At 34.6% G+C, this 20219-nt stretch overlaps 1 long non-coding RNA gene and 1 other non-coding gene across 2 annotated transcripts in view; one reads left to right on the top strand and one right to left on the bottom strand.

Annotated features, from left to right (window-relative positions):
- The window catches only part of LOC138691218 (uncharacterized), a 1067443-nt gene that overhangs the window by 43157 nt on the left and 1004067 nt on the right, over positions 1-20219 (bottom strand). The window lies entirely within an intron of this gene.
- On the top strand, positions 14506-14578 carry TRNAN-GUU (transfer RNA asparagine (anticodon GUU)). The gene has a single exon. It is a non-coding gene; the product is annotated as a tRNA-Asn (tRNA).

Genomic DNA, 20219 nt, shown 5'->3' with positions numbered 1-20219 from the left:
TTGAGATCTGTATCGATATATGTTGTAAGTTTCGGTATCGCGATACTAATCGCAACGTGTATTTTACTCTCTCAACACGTCACTGTACAGTATGGGTGTATCACTTTGTGACAGATGCCATGGTAGAAGAAGAAGAAGAAGAAGAAGAATAAGAAGAAGAAGAAGGTGTATCAGTTAGTAACGTCGCCTGTATCACTATCGAGAATACCAGGAAGGTCCAACAGATACAATTACAGTGGAAGCTCTTAAGTTCGACAAAAATCAAGTTCGACATCCTATAGTTCGACTGCTTACGTAGGAGAATTAGACACGCCCCTATACGGGCACTAAGAAATGGGTTTGCCATTGGTTCTGTGTCTTGTAGTGATATTTTGTTACAGGAAAACAGAATATTTTATTGATTAGGACCTCCATATTGATCACTGATTTTAAATTAATGAACACCTCTTTTTCTATTTGAGAATTGTGCCGTTTGTGAGACTGTGTTACTAGAATCGCATACACAAATCTCGGGGAGGACAGGAAATTCAAGTACAGTACTGTATTCGTTGATGGATAAACAATAAGAATGTTTATTCATTTCACCTGCCACACCCACCCTTATTGGACTGAACTTTCAATTCTGTTTTGTCGAACTTAGGAGAGTCCACTGTATTTGCTTGTTTGAATGTGTATGTGGCGGTATCCTGTAGCACTAAACCAAAGTTTCATTTCAAATTATGAACAAAGTCTGCAGATCGGGAGTTTTGGGTAGAGTTGTTTAATATAAGTTCTATATGTGTCTGTAACATTCGAATTAGAAAAATTACTCAAATAAACAACTTAGAGAAATGGCAATAAATATTTAGTTAACAAGTACAAATAACCATTGTTCCGTCCATATTATCCTTCGGTGCCTTTTCTCCTTTAAAACTTCCGTCAATCCTATTGTAACTACCATAAACACGTGTATAGAAAGTAGCATTTCGGTTTCATGCTGAAGCCTAAATAATTCTAAGTGTGTATGTGACTCTTGTACTCTATACAGATCTCGGATGCCTGCATGTATCGCTATTAGTATCGATATAGATCTAAACGTAAAAAAGGGCCTTAATATTCGATATAAATCTCGAATGCATGTGTCACTGTTTTATATCGATGCAGCAGGTCAGATCTCAACGTGCATGGAGGCCTTAACTTCTATATTGGACGTGCATTAATAGAAAAATGAAACGATTTTGTGGAACGGAAAATTAACTACGATTGCTGTGGAAATATCCGATAAAATGAACAGCTTTACAATGTATGGCTGACTAATAAAAGACAATATGAACGACTCCATTCCTATATACGAGGATAGTTCGCATATGAAGGGTACAGAGAAAGAACGGAGTCACAATTCTCATAAGGGTGATATCATCTAAGTCAGTATATTACTGCAAAATTTGTGTGTTTTTCTTATCAAAACTGATAAAGGAGAATTATCACTACGGATACATCATCCTTTCCTACATTTTCATTAGAAACAAAATTAAATTTTTCAGTAATGTACTGAATTAGATGATGACATCACCCTTAAGAACATTGTGACTCTGTTCGTTCTTTCTCTGTACCATTCATATACACATAACCTACTTGGAAGAGTTTATTACAATACATGGGGGGACAGGTTTACAATAAAAAAAAGGAATTCTATTGTACAGTTCCCCTAAAAAAGTAATGAGAGAACTCTTGGTCGTGGAAAGTTAAAATTCTACAGCGCTGTTCACGCGGTATCAACGTAGCTAGGAAAACATCTGGTCGTGCATGCGTAGGCCTATTTTTATCTTACTCCAAAGTACATAAAAGTGCAAAATGTTATCAGTTGTTTCTCTATTTCTGGTATAGGTCTCTTTTTTTTAAGTCCTTGATCGTTTATCTTTATCTTTGAAATATACAGTGTAACATGAAAGCCATTCGCCAAAATGGGAGAAAAATATTAATTTTGAAATGGCAAATGTAGACCCAGGGCAAAGACAGTATGAGATAATGTAAGGATCACGACAAGGACAAAGATTAGGATCAAGAAAACATATTACAAGAAACACGACAAACACCACAAGGATTGTAATAAATATTCTACGACATGGACCACGATAATGATTACAAGAACCAGAACCACGAAAAGAACTATTAAAAACACAACACAACAAGAACCACGATAAAGACAAAGATCAGCACCACGATAAGATACTACAAACACGACAAACACCACTACAAGAATTACGATAAATACCACGATATAGACCACCGATAAGGATTAAGATACGGACCAGGATCACGAAAAGGACTACTAGAAAGACAACAAGGACAATTATAAGAATCACGACAAAGATGTCAAGACATTTATAAGGATCACGAAAAGGAAAAGATATTAAAGACAAGGACCACAATAAAGATCACCATATGAACCACGGTAAGGAAAACGATAAGGCTCACAACATGGACCACGACAAGATGCACGATAAAGACTACGACAGAGATCATGGTAGGGATCACGGCATGAAACACGACAAGCTTCAAACTAAGAATCATAATGACCTCAATATGGAAAACGATAAAGATCACGTCAAGGGCAATACTGACCACGACAAGGACCAGGATAAGGATCACGGCGTGAATCACGACAAGCACCATTACAAGGATTACGATAAGGACCCCAACATGGGTCACGATAAGGATCACAAACATGGAAAAATGATTAACACAAAGATTACGATAAGGATCACAACATGGATAACGACGAACAAAACAAAAATCGCGATAGGAACCAGGAAATGGACCATGATAAGGACTTCAAAATTTACCAAGATAAGGACCATAACAAAGACAAGAAATACAATGACAAAGAAACAAATGGAACGATAAAAACCATTATAATGCCAAAAATCATTATGATAAGGACCATAGAGAAAACAACAAGAACCGCTTTAACGGCTGCGATAAAAACAAGGACCACGATAAGGATCACGATAAAAACAAGGACCACGATAAGGATCACGATATAGACCATGATAAGCACCACGACAACGATCACGATAAGAACCACGACAATGATCACGTCAAGGACCAAGTAAAGATTGTGATAAAAGCCAAGATAGAACCATGAAAGGACCATGATAGAATAACGAAAGGATCGAGATAAGGACTGTGTCAAAGATAACAAGGACCACGACAAGGACAAAGGAAAGACAAGGAACACGATAAGGATGACGATATGGACCACGATAAGCACTTTGATAGCGATCACTATAAGGACCACAACAATGATCACAAGGAGGACTATGATAGAGATCACAAGGACCACGACTGCGAGAAGAACTATGAGAAAGACAGGTATCACTGTAGAACCACGACAATAACAAAGACAGGGACCACAATAAAGATCCCAACATGGATCACAAGCACCATGAGAATGATCACGATTATTATTATTATTATTATTATTATTATTATTATTATTATTATTATTATTATTATTAGAGTATACTCTCGCTATCCGGGCTAATGACCGGGAAGAAGTACCCGGCCAATGCGAGAAACGGATAGTACAAAAGTTGATTATTTTGCATGTACGATGTAATATAATATAAGCCCCTTTGGTGAACAAATACTTTTAAATCTACATGTAACTTCATGTTTACTGTTATAGACATAGCAGCAATAAATAATTTTACACATAAGACTAAAATTAACTTACAGTTCAAGATTGTAGAAAACAATAGCTTTTTTTTATTTATTGTATCTACTTACAACATTTATGCTCTGAAGTAGTCTTTGATATTTTTCTGCTTCTGATCATTCGCTTTCTTATTGCAATTCTTTGGACTTATTCTTATTTGTAACTTATTACATTCCATTCATTGACGCTCTGAAATCTTACCGCAAATTTTAATTTATCCCAATTTCATTACCCTAATCCCGTAGAAGTTACCCGCAATCATAAGGATTTCCTGAAATTATCTGTCACTCTTTTTGCAAATCCAGAATGAATTATTCTTGAACTGTTATCACGGCATATTTTCGTAATTTTGTTTTTCAGATGAATCATTAACGCGAAGACTGGGGATGGTTGTTCTCTTGGGAGAATTATCGTAATGATTTTGATGGCAATGCCTGCAATCGCTTCTTTGCATCTTGCATCATGCTTTTGTCCTCCTGAAAGGATTTCCTGTTCTATCTCTATTGTTAATTCCTGGATTCAGAATATTGAGGATATACTTTACTCGCCAAAAGTACTTAAAACGTCCTTTGGTCCCTTTAAACGAAATCTTTTACGACTATTTATTAACGAGGAACAAAATCTGTTCGATTGTATTCATCCTTATCCTGCAATATTCAGTGAACACTAACTTACACATGGACGAGTCATTGTTACAGGAAGAGTTCAAATCAGTAAATGGTGAGGGAGAGAGATTTTGCACGGTTCAAGTTTTGTGTATAAAAACTTCCATTCCACACTGGAAATACACAATGACTTACTGGAAAAAGTTTGGGGCCTCTAGTATGCGAAACACTGTGTATTTAATTGGCAGAACAGAACATGTTCCCTCCACCAGAGAGGTAGGCACTGGCAACTTTTCTGTTTCGACAAATAGGACCTGTTCTACTGTATATTGAAGGTGATTCAATTTTTGCTCACTCCGATACAGCACAAAAGTTGGGCCCTGTTTACTCGGCTACTCGCTCTGGTAATTATTTAATGGACGCGAGTCAGAGTTCTGGCATACACAGCTTTACAGTGTTTCCTGAGTTTATTTTATAAACTCGATATTGTCAAGCATTTTCCAATGATATCCTTGCAAAATTTTGAAAATATCGATTAACATTATTCGATTAAATTGCGTTATTTTTAACTACACGTTTAATCGTTCTTCATTTTCACGGCTATTATTCTCAGTTCTATTATTAAATTTTTAGTTTCCAAACATTAAGTTATTGAAACTATTTTCATTACCAGGGAAAGGGATTTGGAGTATTATAAAGAATGGTGAAACGTAGTATAGATATTCGTAGCTCACTGACTGTCAAGCGAGCTGCGTCACAGAGCATGGACTAATACAGTACACTTCATACAAACTTACACGCAACGTGCTATAAACGTATTTCAGAATAAACAAATGGAATAGTTTATTGACATATAGTGACCTACATACATAATCTGTATTACTTTTTTAACTATATGTGCTTTTCTTGGCAACGCACAAGACAGCAATAAACAACATTACAAATATCAACCTCTGCATCTTCGCCTGTCAGTGGACATAATGATGGCTGATAGACAGTTGTCTTCTATATGGAACTCGCCTCTGAATATGTGTGATTTTCTGTCAGGAGCGTGTTAAATTAAAACCTTTATTTACAATGTCAAGAAATATGATAATATCTATACACCGTATACTACAGTATTTACAATATTTGCAATATATTACAATATTTACAATATAGCCTAATACAGTATCATTAAATGTTGAACAAAATGTAGAACCAAACGAAATGGCATTTTCAATTAATGCTATGTTTTGTTGATGAAACAATTATTCCTGCAGTGCCTTATTATAATAAATTGTAAATATTATTTTCAAATTTTCAAAATACAACTTTGCTCTGTTGCAAGGAAGACATTTTTTAACATGGAAAAACTCCGCTCTACATCTAGGAGAGACAATTGGAAAGTACTTGAAACAAGATACGTCAATTAAATTTACATGTTGGATGATGTCATTGGGGCACATCCTTGTTAGTACATCTGAAATCCGACTAAGAATACCGTACCCATCATTTTTAATCAAACCTCTGTTCATTTTTTCACCAACACGTTTTCCTATTTCACCTACTGCACTCAGTTTATTTACAATAGTCCTCATCATAATTATTTGCTCAACTATTTCCACTCCTGACCTTTCTAATTGAATAATGGCATCCGGTAAATATCCAAAATTTGTCTTAATATCCATGACTTCTTTCTCGATTTTTCTATCATTTAGCAGTTCCTGGCGTATTTGAATCGCAGCGGCGTCATCGAGATCGAAAGACTGGACCACTTTCTTCACAGATTTGAGGTGATGTGCGTAATAATTGCAAGCTTCGTTAGCTCTTAAGAACTGGACATGGGGGAAGTGACAATTTAGGGAATTGTTTCCTGAATTTTGATATTCGATCTGGAGCTTTTACAAATACAGCTAGTATTTCAATTTTGTATTGTTCGTTAGTTTCACTTTCGGTATTGTACCTGCACTTCACTACTCTGAACTGCAAACCTGCATGTTGAAGTTCTTATGCGACAACTGTCCCGTTCACCTGTTGTTGACGTGCAGAGATCTGCGAGTATGTCATGGAGGGGAGGACTTGGTATAAAGGGTTGTAAACAAATTACTGTGTAGATGCCAATACTAGCTTTTACTACTCCAAATTCCGTTCCCTATCCATTATAAAACATGGTACTTCTCTTGTACCTCTCTCTTTATGTGTTAAACGTTCGCCAAATTGTGTGTTTAGAAAATAGTAACTCATTATCGGAAAGATGCGAAGTTGTTTGTTGTCTTTCCTTTACCATTCTCACAAATATATATTTATAAAATAAGAAATAGAAACACAGCACATTATAATGTACGAGATTAAATCTGTGGCGCTTCAGCCCGTGAAGGGCCAAGACCGACCAGGCGGTTGCTGCCCTCACGCCCACATGCTGAAGCAGAGATGGACGATCATCCAACCAGAATGGAGGTATCGTTTGGTTAGCACGATGATCCCCCCAGCCGTTATAGCTGGTATTCGCAACCGGATTTCGCTACCAATCGTAGCTCCCCAAGTGCATCACGATGCTGGATGGGCACCGGTCCCATACACTGGCCGAAATTTCATGAGAAAATTTCTTCCCCCATGAGGAATCGAACCAGCGCGCATTCCGTAACGCGAGTCCGAGGCTGGATGCCTTAGACCACGACGACACGGCGCGGGATAATGTACGAGATTAGTTTATATAAATTCAACTCTTCTATAGCACTTACATATTTACTGTACATTTTGTTCAATGTATCATAAATTCTTTAGAAATTTACACAATTACAAAAAAAACATTTATTTATTTATTTACTCATTTATTTATTTATGTCAAAAATATTTATTTATTTATTTACTCATTTATTTATTTATGTTAAAAATATTTACTTATTTATTTATTCATTTATTTATTTATTTACTTATTTACTTATTTATTTATGCAAAAAATCTGAAAGTTAAAATTTATAAAACAGTTATATTACCGGTTGCTCTATATGGTTTGAAACTTTGACACTCACTTTGCATTCACGGGACACAAATTTAACTTGGGGGCGTAATATGTATAGATGTAAGCACATGTTCATGTGAACGTGTTGTGTGTAGACCTATGCGTATGTATATATATATATATATATATATATATATATATATATATATGATGCCTGCATGCACTTATTTATGTAGATAGGTCAATGAAGGATGAAAATGACCTCATTATATTTTAAATCTTTCCTAGAGATTAGAGATGGGCAGGTATTTGGGCTGAGTTAATTCTTGGCCTTGCTTTATGCGGGTAGGATAAGTTGCTTCATCATAATCATGCAGGCTTGAACTGTTCATAGTTCTTGTTTTTAAAATACCAAATACAATGTGATTGTAAAATAGATAACAAATGGTAGCATGATTTTTTGTCATTTTAAGAGTGCATGTCTCAAGACGCTGCTAAATGCTGCCCTTGCTTCATTTGCAAGATTCTATTGATAAATCATTTCAATGTAATATCTTATATACCTTTAATGTTAACGTTTTAACCTATTTTAACCCCACTTTTATTTGTGATTTTTATGTACTTATGCTTTCATCATGTATTCCCTTCTACTTCACACATATCTTCATTGTTTGTAACAGATAGTATTCTGTTCGGAATATGTATTATATTGTGTTAAATTCTATCGTACCTGGTTTACATGTTTCGACCTATTATGGGCCATCCTCAGAACTGGTCGTTGTCGGTCTTGGCGCCTCTTGTTTTGTTTCCTGTGAGGGTGTGTTTGTGTGTTTTAATGTGGAGTCAAAGAGTTTGTGTTCTGAAATTGAGTTTTGTGTTGAGAATTTCATTGGGGTGTGCTTTTGTATATCTGTACATTTCATATTGTTCTAGTGTGTTTAGTTTCTGGCTTTTTGGTTGGATGTGTAGTATTTCCATGTCTGTGTTGATGTCTCTGTAGGTGTGGTTAGCATTTGTGATGTGTTCTGCATATGTGGAGGTGTTTTGTGATTTTGTTATGGCTGTGATGTGTTCTTTGTAACGTGTTTGAAATGATCTGCCTGTCTGTCCTATGTAGAAGTTGTTGTAGGTGTTACATTTGAGTTTGTATACGCCTGTGTGGTTGTATTTGTTTGTTTGTGTTGTTTGTGTGTTGAGATGTTTTTGTAGAGTATTATTTGTTCTGTATGCGATGTTGTAATTTAATTTCTTGAATGAGGTTGCAATCTTGTTTGTGTTTTTGTTTTCGTACGTTTTGTCTTACGTATTAAGTTGTCTATTATATTAGGGTTGTATCCGTTTCCTTGTGCTATGTATGTGATCACTTATCTGTGGCGTGTTAAGTATACCTCTTCATAGAACATCTCGTTATTCATCATCTTTTACAGTATCCACCTCGCGACAATGGAATTCCCTGTCACAAAGTATTAGGGGTTGCAAGACAATAAACACTTTTAAAAACAGCTTAAAAGATAACCTTCTTAGCATTTCACTCCAATCATACTGACTTAATCTATCACTGTCTATATTGTTACTTCTTCCTTTAGACATGTATCCAGATAGTGCTGTATTTTCAAAATTGTCTCATAATAATCTCTTTCTATTATCTAACATTATTTGAAATATATTAATATTCTATGTATTTTAGCTTAATTCTGCTACATAGTTTGTATTTCAGTGTTCAATTAATAGTTCATAGTATTCTGTTGTTTAATTCGTAAATAACTCTTGTATACATGTAGCTCTTATCTAAATAAAATTGTTGAATTCTTTGTAAGTTCATACATATGTATATATATTTTTGCTGGTTGAGTGGAAGAGAAGGCCTTGCGGTCTTAACTCTACCAGCTAAAATAAATTATTATTATTATTATTATTATTATTATTATTATTATTATTATTATTATTTTGTTTAGCTCTTCGTTGTAATCCTGTTGGTTCATTCGTATGTTGAGTAATCTGTGTACCACTGTTCGGAATGCAGCTTGTTTGTGTTGTGTTGGGTGGTTGGATGTGTTGTGTATGTGCGTTGTTGTTGTATTATTTACAAAGTAATAAAGTAACTGAATAACATTATATGTAGAAATTTATTATAATTATTATGCATAAAGTAAAGGAATGTAGGTCTATTGTGTTGCCTTGCATTATTTCGAGAAAGAATGGTTAATGTTATGCAAGCAAATCTTTAAACACAGTAACAGATGTATTGACGAAAGGGGGACGGAAAGAGAAAGGCTATGTCTTCTTTCGAGACGGACTCGGTGTTCACTGTCTCGAAGCTCTGCGTCGGGCGAGCGGGCTGGCCGCCTCGGACTTGGGCTAAAGTTCATTGCCTCGAGTTCGAACTATGTATGAAGAGACGGCATGGACGGCAGGCAGGCTTAGTGGACTTACAGGTGGTCAGCTTCAAGCGCGCAGTCTGCCCGTGCACAACTCTCTTGTAGATTTGGATATGTAAAAATTTAACTTAGCAAAAATGTTGTTTTCAAATTAGAAAAAAAAATATGTTTATTTTGAACGTATCATTGTTACAACAAATTAAGCTTATAAGTTTCGAAACTTTTACAATATTAGCAATAATATTGCACGTTACAATATATACATTACATTTTCTGGAGAAGAGAAGATAGCATATAGTAAATGTTCATATTAGATTAGACGAAAGATATATAACTGATATGTTACAGTTTTACAAAGAAAGTAAAATAATGTCTTTAACATTCAATCCACATTGTAAAAACAACATTGGAGGTCCAAAGTTTACATATACAGTAAATGTATGAAAAATTCATTGTGAAGGACTGAAAAAGCTTGTCAGATATTAAACTTTTTGGGCTATAATATGTATTGTTGCTGAATACCATTTCTTGAGTAAGACACATTGATTGTAATCTACAGTATATTACATAGGTATAGCCCTATACATTAATGCTTGACAAAGGTAAATAAAATCTGTAGGTAACTTTCTGTTATTTTGGTTAAAATGTTTACATCATGAGTATCACTTGTTACTTTATCTTATCAATAAATTAACTATTCAAGTGACTTATGAAAAATTTCAAATCACCACCATTTATTGAGCAAATTTTCCCTAGAGTTTCATACTGGAAAGCGAGACATTTGCCTTCGTTAATTATTTCGTTAATATCGTCAGTAAAATGGGAAAAAAGACAACTTTCTGCATACAGTTCAGAAAGGTCCTCGCTTGCTGTCATAATTTCAAATACATAATTTTCAGTCTCTTCTTTTTCACCAAAGTGAAAACCTATAAAATAAACTATGTCACCTTTTTGTTTCATAAAGAAATAAAAAATTTCATCGCATGATGTTATTAATTTTCTGTATGATTTGGAATGAAAATATTCTAGTAGACAAATTTTGGATCCAAATATCATGTCATTTGGATTCTGATGTACTTCTAAAATATGATTCTTGAAATCTCCAAGATATCCAGAGAAGTTGCAATTGTGATTTGGTGAATAATTGAAAGGACACAGATACATTCCATAGGAACAGTGTATTTTATGTTCATTGATGAAATTCAGAGGTAGAAGTTTCGGACATCCTCTTTCCCTGTTAGAGCAAGGGAACTTAGTGTTATTGGCCAGATATTCAAGGGCGAGACTTCTAACATTAAGCAAACGTTGTTTGCATATGGAACACTCTTGTATCCTGGTTTTGCAGTTTGAGCAAATGCTGTGTCCAGACGCACATAGTGTAATCGGTGGTTCCTTGTACATGAAGCAACTATGGCACCTTAGTTCTCGGTGGATGCGTTCATCAGATTTGTCCATAGGAACTAGAGTTGAAGCCATCTGCAGAACTCTCTCTCACAGCACTTCCCCTACAGTCAAAAACAAAGAAATTAGCCTATGTAGTTGTTTAGTCAACTGTCCGAAACAGTTTGAACCTCATAAGTGACACCAATAAGGCATGTTCCTTGAGGCAACTAAATCAGGAGTTAACGAGGTAAGGTGAATGTTTGTCCAAACATTTTCGTTCAATACAACATTTCGTCCAAATTTCTATGACCAACACATTTAAGTCCAGTGGAATAAGTCCATAACATTTTCGTCCAAAAGTAAATTTCGTCCAGAAATTTAGTCCACAAAAATTTAGTCCAATATACATATTGTCTAATCGTGATTGATTGTCGATATTCAGATACCAGAAGCACATTTTTAACAAATGCCAGCAATATAATACCAAACAATGGAGAACTCAAAAATGGACAGGTGTTGCTAGGGAAATGCATGCATTAGCTTTACTTAAAATTATAAAGTATTGATTCCAAAGTAATGACTTCAACCACTACTCATAAAGACGGCTACTGTTATCAACACCACTCTTATAATAAGGATCGAACCAGGATATTTTGGCGATGTGAGAATCTGTGAACCTGTAATGAAATTACACAGCAAACCGCAGAACCCCAAAGATGGAAATTAAAGAAGGAAATTACACTTCCTAAGAAATTGCTTCAATGAATGCATGATCTTTGTTCTTTGAAACAAATTAAAATAAATCTCATGTTTTATTTCAGTGATTCTTTTTTGTATTAAATACAGCTACGAAAAACTCAAGTAAATAAATTTGGATCAGGTAAGGACAAAATATTTGCACAGTACGAAATTTCACATAATACTAAAATGACATGGACGAAAGATCTGTGGACAAAATGTGATGCTGGACAAACGCAAAATTAGACCAAATTACGAATGGACGAAAACGCAATGGACTAACATTCTGCTAACCACTAGATCATTTCCCCGTCCATTGCATACATCACTGACTAGTTACGTATTACAGTAATCAGACTTCAAAGGAATTATATGACACAATTAAAAGAAGAAAGTCGTACGAAGTGCATTATTGGTGATAAGTCTAGATTTCCAAGCTGAGGCACATTATCTCTTAAGTTATATTCACACAGAATAGAACAATGTTTACAAAGCAACTGGCAAGGTAGTCCACTGCCCTCATACACATACCATGTCAGTAAAAAAGAGCTGTTGTAATACGTAATACAGGCCCAACAAGGTGGAAAAAAATAAACCTTCGCTTGGAGGACGAACGTAAATATTATGTTAGATAGTTTACAATGTATCATCGTTTCTCAGGAGTAGAAAAATAACAGTTTTGTTAGATCTATAAACAGTTATTTAAAGGAATATTATTCATAAGAATATTATCAGAATATACATTTGTAAATTTACTTGAATTACAGTATAAGGAAAAGAAGTGTCATAAATACTGTAATTATAAAGTATGTCAAAGAAATAAACTTTTTCTCTTTTTTTTAATTGGTTATTTTACGACGCATTATCAACTTTATGGTTATCTAGCGTCTGAATGAGATGAAGGCGATAATCTCAGCGAAATGAGTGGAATATTTCGCGCCGAAAGTTACCCAGCACTTCCTCTTTATGGGTTGAGGGAAAATTTTGTCTTAAGACAACAAGACCAATATTTTAAAAAAAGTTTAAATAATAATATGTTCTATTTAACATGAAGATAATCCCGATACAAGTAATACTCTTGTTCGAGGGGGTAGGAATTGAGCATACGGTAGCTTAATACATTATTTCCAAGAAGCGAAGGTAATATTATACTTCAAATGAAAATAATTCGAGTATTGTATTCAGTAAAATTGTAATATCAGTACGAAGTAAGAATGAACGTTTTCTACGTTAACTTGATAATACAACAGTAAACTGATAATAAAATGAATTAAAATGAAACACAATCAAATCATAAGATAATTGAAATATGTCAGAAATATGGTAATTTAAATAGCATATTCTACATATTCTTGAATTTTAATCTGGAATTAAATGACCCAGATTTTTAATACAGGTGCTTTAAAATCATGTAATTGTAAATTTTTATCCATAATAATTAAGGCTGGTACTTACTTCTCCAGCAATTGTAATTCATTTTTTCTCTTGAAAAACAATATATATAGTTTATATAGCTATACAACTTAGGCCTATATGTATCTTCTTCTAAGCGTTTTTTTTTTTTTTTTTCGTGGAATAACGTTCATAACTTACATTTAAAAATTTGTTTCAAATGAATTTAGTTTTCGACATTGCAGTGATTTCACATTCTCCCAACTGTCCCTCCTTCAATGCTAGTACGTACGAAATCTCCAACCAGACATATACGGAAGCGCAAAGAACAGATGGAAACGGTAAACAAATTCTAGTCTTTTCCCTCACCTCCTCCCATACTCCACTTCAATTAAGCTGTATTTCACCTACTGTACCTCAACTTCGAAGTCTAGCGATGACAGTAGTAGTGTAGCTCGTGTCATGGTTTTGAACGTATGTCCTTGCTTGACTTTCCAGTCGGCGGATCGCTCTCTCTGTTTAGTGTTTATAAATGTGTCTCCCTCCCTTGCATAAATAGAAGAGCCAGAGAGAAACATATTTAATATTGTACCCATATAGTCTCTGTCTGTAAAGTGAGGTGTATGGCAGTTTTAAATATCTAATTTTCATTTAATTTTAATGAGAATATACTATAATTTAATGTATTTATAATTTGTAACTTCTAATATTTGTGTTGACACAGTGTCTACAGTTATTTCAAAATTAAAAGGAAAGACAATTCAGAGTCGTGAAATTGTGGCCAATGTTTACGAGTTCATGAAAAATGCGGCAAGCAACAAAAACTAAGCGGGTCAACAGGCATATATAAAAATGCAGAACTAAAATAAATACGAATTAAAATTGGTGACACCAGCATGTATCCTGATACTTGAAATTTTGCAAGGTAAACATAAGCCCTACAGAGCTAGAACAGGGAAACTATGGATAACACATGTAATTTCATAAAGCAAAAGGAAAATATAAAATTAGTTTTCAATAGTATTTTACAAACAAATTCAGGAACAGCATAAATGCTAAACGACTGCGTGTTATTTAGTTCAAGAGTGGGAGAATTGATACATGACTAATTTTTATTATATTCATCCAGTCTGCTGTTAAAAAAGTCTGAAAGTTAGAATTTATAAAACAGTTATATTGCCGAGTTACAGGGAGTTATACCTGAAATCTTGATTTGCATAATACTCGTCACTGTTCGTTAACAGAAAACCACAATGTAAGTCACACGGAGTTAGTGTGCACTCGAAGTTGATTGCTTGACGATTGTCAGCCCACTTTGAGGTATGTGGATATAGAGGGAAGAATTGGATCTGTGTCGGGTAGAGTTCCCGGGTAGCTCAGTTGGTAGAGCGTTGGTACGTTAAACCAAAGGTCCCGGGTTCGATACCCGGCCCCGGAACAATTTTTCCCTCGAAATTATTCAAATCAACTTTACAGGGAGTTATACCTGAAATCTTGATTTGCAGTTATATTACCGGTTGTTCTTTTTGGTTGTGAAACTTGGACCCTCACTTTGAGAGAGGAACATAGGTTAAGGGTATTGGAGAATAAGGTGCTTAGGAAAATATTTGGGGCTAAGAGGGATGAAGTTACAGGAGAATGGAGAAAGTTATACAACACTGTACGCATTGTATTGTTCACCTGACATAATTAGGAACATTAAATTCAGACGTTTGAGATGGGCAGGGCATGTAGCATGTATGGACGAATCCAGAAATGCATATAGAGTATTAGTTGGAAGGCCGTAGGGAAAAAGACCTTTAGGGAGGCCGAGACGTAGATGGGAAGGTAATATTAAAATGGATTTGAGGGAGGTGGGTTATGATGACAGAGAATGGATTAATCTTGCTCAGTATAGGGACGAATGGCGGGCTTATGTGAGGTAGCAATGAACCTCCGGGTTCCTTAAAAGCCAGTAAGACTAAATAACAAAATCTCCTCAACCGAATAATAACAGGCATTTCCCATATTTATTCTGCGTTTAATTTACTCCCGAGTATCATTTATATTTGTTACTGTTGCTCCAAAATATTTTAATTTTTCCACCTCTTCGAAGGATAAATCTCCAATTTTTATAGTTCCACTTCGTACAATATTCTGGTCTATATTCTTAATATAAATACTCTTGATAAATGATGACTTTTATACTCTATGTGCTATCAAAAACGATTGCGTTATATGACAGTAACAAAATTTAATAGCCTCCCTATTTATATAAAAATCAAATTCAAAACATAAAATTATTTAGGACCAAATTAAAGAAGTACCTAAATTCTCACGTCTTATATTCTGTACCTGAATTTACGACATTAACAATGCTTCATGAATATTTCTTTCTTGTATTAAGTATCGATACTAATCCCTTGTGTTGTACTAGTATATTGTAAAACTCTTCTGTATATATTTCAATTAGACTGTGGTTATGAATTAAGACTTCGTAGTAATATTAAGATTTTTTTACATGTTCCATATTCTAACTGTGAAGAGATGTAAGAATACCATGAAGTAATTATGAAGATCCACTCCGCCATCGATTTTCGAATTTTTTTATCGCCAAATTTTTGCCTCTATTTCAAAAAACTTAGGAAAAAAAGTACCGAGATGACCTAACCTAATCTAACCTAACCTTCATTTCGATTTCGGTATGAATCTGACAATCAATGAAGATAAGAGACATTGATGTGTTTGTCAGATGAATGCATAAGTCGAAATTTAGATTAGGTTAGGTCATGTCATCTCGTTAATTTTTTTTCTAAGTTCTTTGGAAAAGGTGGTAAAACTGGGGATTTTCAGAAAAAAAAAATTCGAAAATCGATGTCGGAGTGGATGTCCACAATTACCTATCGTGAAATATAAATAAATACAATACAACATTTCACAACAAGTTAAACACATTGTCTTTTTTCCCATACTTCACAAATAAGAATAGTAGAATACATTTTTTTCATACTGACATAAATGTTGTAGATATTAATGATTTTTCACTAATACAATTGAAGAGTCCACTGCAAGAATGATGGATGTCATTTGGAATACATTTTTCAGAAGAAGCAATTGAAAGTTTGAAATGCTTAGTGCTCATAGCTTAACTGTGATTTTCCGATCATTACTGGACAATGACTATCAGTATTAATGTCATATAACTCTATATGTACATTAATAATAATAATAATAATAATAATAATAATAATAATAATAATTATTATTATTATTATTATTATTATTATTATTATTATTATTATTTATTTATACTGGTAGAGTAAAGGCCATAGGGCCTTCTCTTACACTCTACCAGGTCACAAAGTATACAAGCAGTTAAAATTTAACAAAAGGTTACAGAACAGAATACTAACATATGTCTTAAGCTATGAATTGACAGTCTTAGTTCATATTCGACAAGAAAGTGACATCCATCATTCTTGCAGTGGACTCGTCAATCCTATATCTCCCGTTTTACGTATACACTCCTTCAATATGTAGGAAAATTACCACATATAAATTTAATCAGAACTTAGTCAATCCTCTCGAACTAGGCAACTATAATACAAGCCACCCCTGAACTCCACTTGCTTTCCGCTACGAGTTTACCGTGCGCTCTTCAGGTTCTCCGATGTTAAAACTGTATTACCTGCCTACCAGTAGTTAAATATAACATTTCACTGCATTTAAATCTATCATTCACTTCATGTTAAATATGAATAAAATACGTTCACTCTATAAAATCAATGCTGAATGATGCAAGGATTAAGCCTAGAAATTATAAAACAAACCCCAGAATTACTTTACAGATCCGGTTAGAAAATGTGATTATAACTTCCTTATATACTTTAAAACATATATAATTCAATATATTATGTATTAAATAGTAATATGTATTGTACATTCATATTGAAAGCCCACATTAATATATTTTTGACAGTCTAACCTGTTTTATATCCAAAGTTACAGTGTGAACGGAACAGCTGTTCAGTGGACGAGCAGACTTCAAATTAATGAGAGAGATGTGTATATACAGTGATGCATGGTAACCGGATTCAGAATTCAATTGTTTTCTATACGAGCGAGAGGCGGACGTTTCATGAACTACACTAGCAAATAAACTCGTCCCAATTTCGATGACGAATATTATTGTACAAGCCAACAGAAAGCTGAGCCAATGTTTGATGAATTGATAGGCCCATGTGAAAATATATTACGTGAACGTCAAAAGTATTAAATATATTCACCTGTATTTTATCTGTTCCTTTTATATTTCCTCATTCTAAATTTCATAGTGAAAACGTTCATATTTGGATAATTCCATTGTTACGGGCGTGAAAAATATTTAGTTACATTCACTAAAAGATGTAAGATTATGTCAATTTCTTGTCTCGGTTTGATTTTCTTGGTCTTCTTGTAAAGGAGGTTCTTATGAATTCAATGTTCTCTTCAGAAACTCTTTTCTTACCACTGCTCGACAACAAGTTCCTGTTTGGATCAACTTTGCATCCCAGGCCATTAAGGCTGGTTCACAATAAACCGGGAACGAGAACCAGAATGAAAACGAGAAGCAGAGGACGTGAATATGAACATTTTTATTCACAATAAACCGAGAACGTAGACGACTATGCATATCGATATGCATGTCAATAACGATATGTTAAGTCGATATTAAGCATTCTGATGTTATCTGTGTATAATTAACCAATTGCGTTCTCTCATGAGTACAAGGCAGCCAACATAAACACAGGTTAACCAACTTCGAAATTTCAACTGAAACATTTCATTAGTTACGGTACTATAAATATGCCCATGAATCTTTATTATCACAACCTATTTTAAGTCTACCATAACGTAAAATAATTAGAGAAGAAACATTTGTAATAGAACAAAAATGAACACAACAGTAGTTATTGAATTGAAGCATGAATATGTAGTGTGTAATACAACCAATACAGTAATAAAATATGATTCACTTACGATCGGTGTTCAAAGATGCAGCTATTGAAAGCCACGTATTCTCCTTCATTTTCTCATCTTTATACGAGGCGCGCCGCTTATCGTAAACGTGAGGATTTTCCTCAACACTCAATATTAGAATGTAATCAAATAAAACTTGCTCCGTGATGCACAGCACAGAACAAAATAATGCATAGGTTATGTCACGGTCTTCTGGCTACAAAATATATGACGACAAAATAGCTTTTAGATGGCAATAGAATGAATCTAGTGGGCTGCGATCGGAAACGTGAACGCCAAAGTTGAAACTTGGCCAACTCTCTGTTCCCGATCCTGGGCTCCGGCAAGCTTTTCTTTAATTGTGAATGCTCATATTTAAATGTACACATTTTAACAATTTTACCGTTTTCGTTTTCGTTCCGATTCTCGTTTCCGGTTTATTGTGAACCAGCCTTTATTCTCTTATAGTCAGGAATTGGATCATGTCTCTGAAGGTTGTATTCCCGACGAAATCAGTATTGAACATGCTTCACATACTTTATTTCTGCTAACCAAAGAACGCACGAGACTTTCTGCTGAACAGTCCACATGGCTAGTTTTGCAGAATTAGTTTGCTGTTATTTATTTATTTCTCCATGGCAACCATTTTTACATAAATTGCAAGATCTGCACCAGCGTATAGATAATTACATGGTATGGACACTTCGCGTCGGTACCTATTATGTACCAGGACTGATTTCAATGACCTTCAAACCAGTTTGAGCGTGAGATTCTGCTTTGTCCCTGAGATGGCACTGACATCACACTAGCTAGCAGTCGACACAGCAGAAATATAACACATACAATACATCTAGGTACATTATGTACTCAAATAAAATAAATTGGACCGATGAAATAATAAATCCGTCATTAACTGTAATGTCTAGACTCTAGAGTTCCTTTATAATGAGAGTTGAGACGTTGACCCCAACAACAAATAAAATATGTAATGATTTGATAGCGCTGAAAATGGAAAAACTGCTAAGAGAAGAAAACCATATAGGCCTACCTATATTATATTGTGTACAAATATTCAACGAGTATGATACGTAATTTTATAATGTATTATATTGTAATATAATTTAGTATATATAAAATATAAGAAAACGATTATTACAACTAGTTTGTCATTGAGAAATAAGGAAAAGCTGCTAACTTGAATTTATTTGAAGGAAGGCGTTACTGCATTATGCAATAAGGTAAGCGATGTTTTGATCCTGTGTCTCAACTCTATTCTCAATTATTATTTAAGCATTGCTTGATTACACTAACCTCTAGCGCTTGAAAGTGGAACTAAACGCCGGCGCACAAACAAAACACAGGAAAATTCGCTCTTTGTAGTCCCTATTCGCTGTCTGCACTATCAAGCCTGACTAGATATATTTATCTTTGTCATATATATTTGGAATTATAACCATTTATTTTATGGGTGTTTTAAGCGGGACGCGGTGTAAATGGAAGATATGTTTTAATGAATTGAGAAACAGTTAAGGCACGTGATATAAGTCTTCCGGACTAAGATCCCGTGGTCTACTGTTGTTATTTCTACCAGACGTTTCGTCTGCTAATGCGACATACATCATCAGTGGTGAGGTATCCTTGGTCGAATTGCTCTCCTAAGTGTACCTCTGGTAACTGATACCGAGACTGTTCGTCTGTCATTAGTAGGGCCGGGGTCGGGGACAGTAGATAGACACCGGCCATGAAAGCCTACATGCTAAGTTAAGATATGTAATTACCAAAGAACGGATCAGAGTGACTGTTCTTACAAGTTTACTAACCATTTACTGTAGTCTGTTTATGTTGAAGCAGAGACGGTGACTCCAGAAGTACACAACGGGCGCGTACCTCCAATGTCCGTACAGTTTGTATCAAAAGAATGCGTACACTGTGCTGTACATGACGGCTGTGAATTTGTACTCCGTTGTATTTGTGTAAAGTGAATACTACATAGTCTGTGCATTGCAGTGGACAATAATGTACATGCGGAGATTGTCGAAAGTGAACGTTCTGCGTCTCTCACTTAAACAAAAATTATATCGTGAGAAACTCCTTTCGACATC

This window comes from Periplaneta americana, chromosome 16, assembly GCF_040183065.1.
Source record: "Periplaneta americana isolate PAMFEO1 chromosome 16, P.americana_PAMFEO1_priV1, whole genome shotgun sequence".
NCBI lineage: Eukaryota > Metazoa > Arthropoda > Insecta > Blattodea > Blattidae > Periplaneta > Periplaneta americana.
Note: the sequence above shows the minus strand (reverse complement) of the source record. Positions and strands in the feature narration are given on the sequence as shown.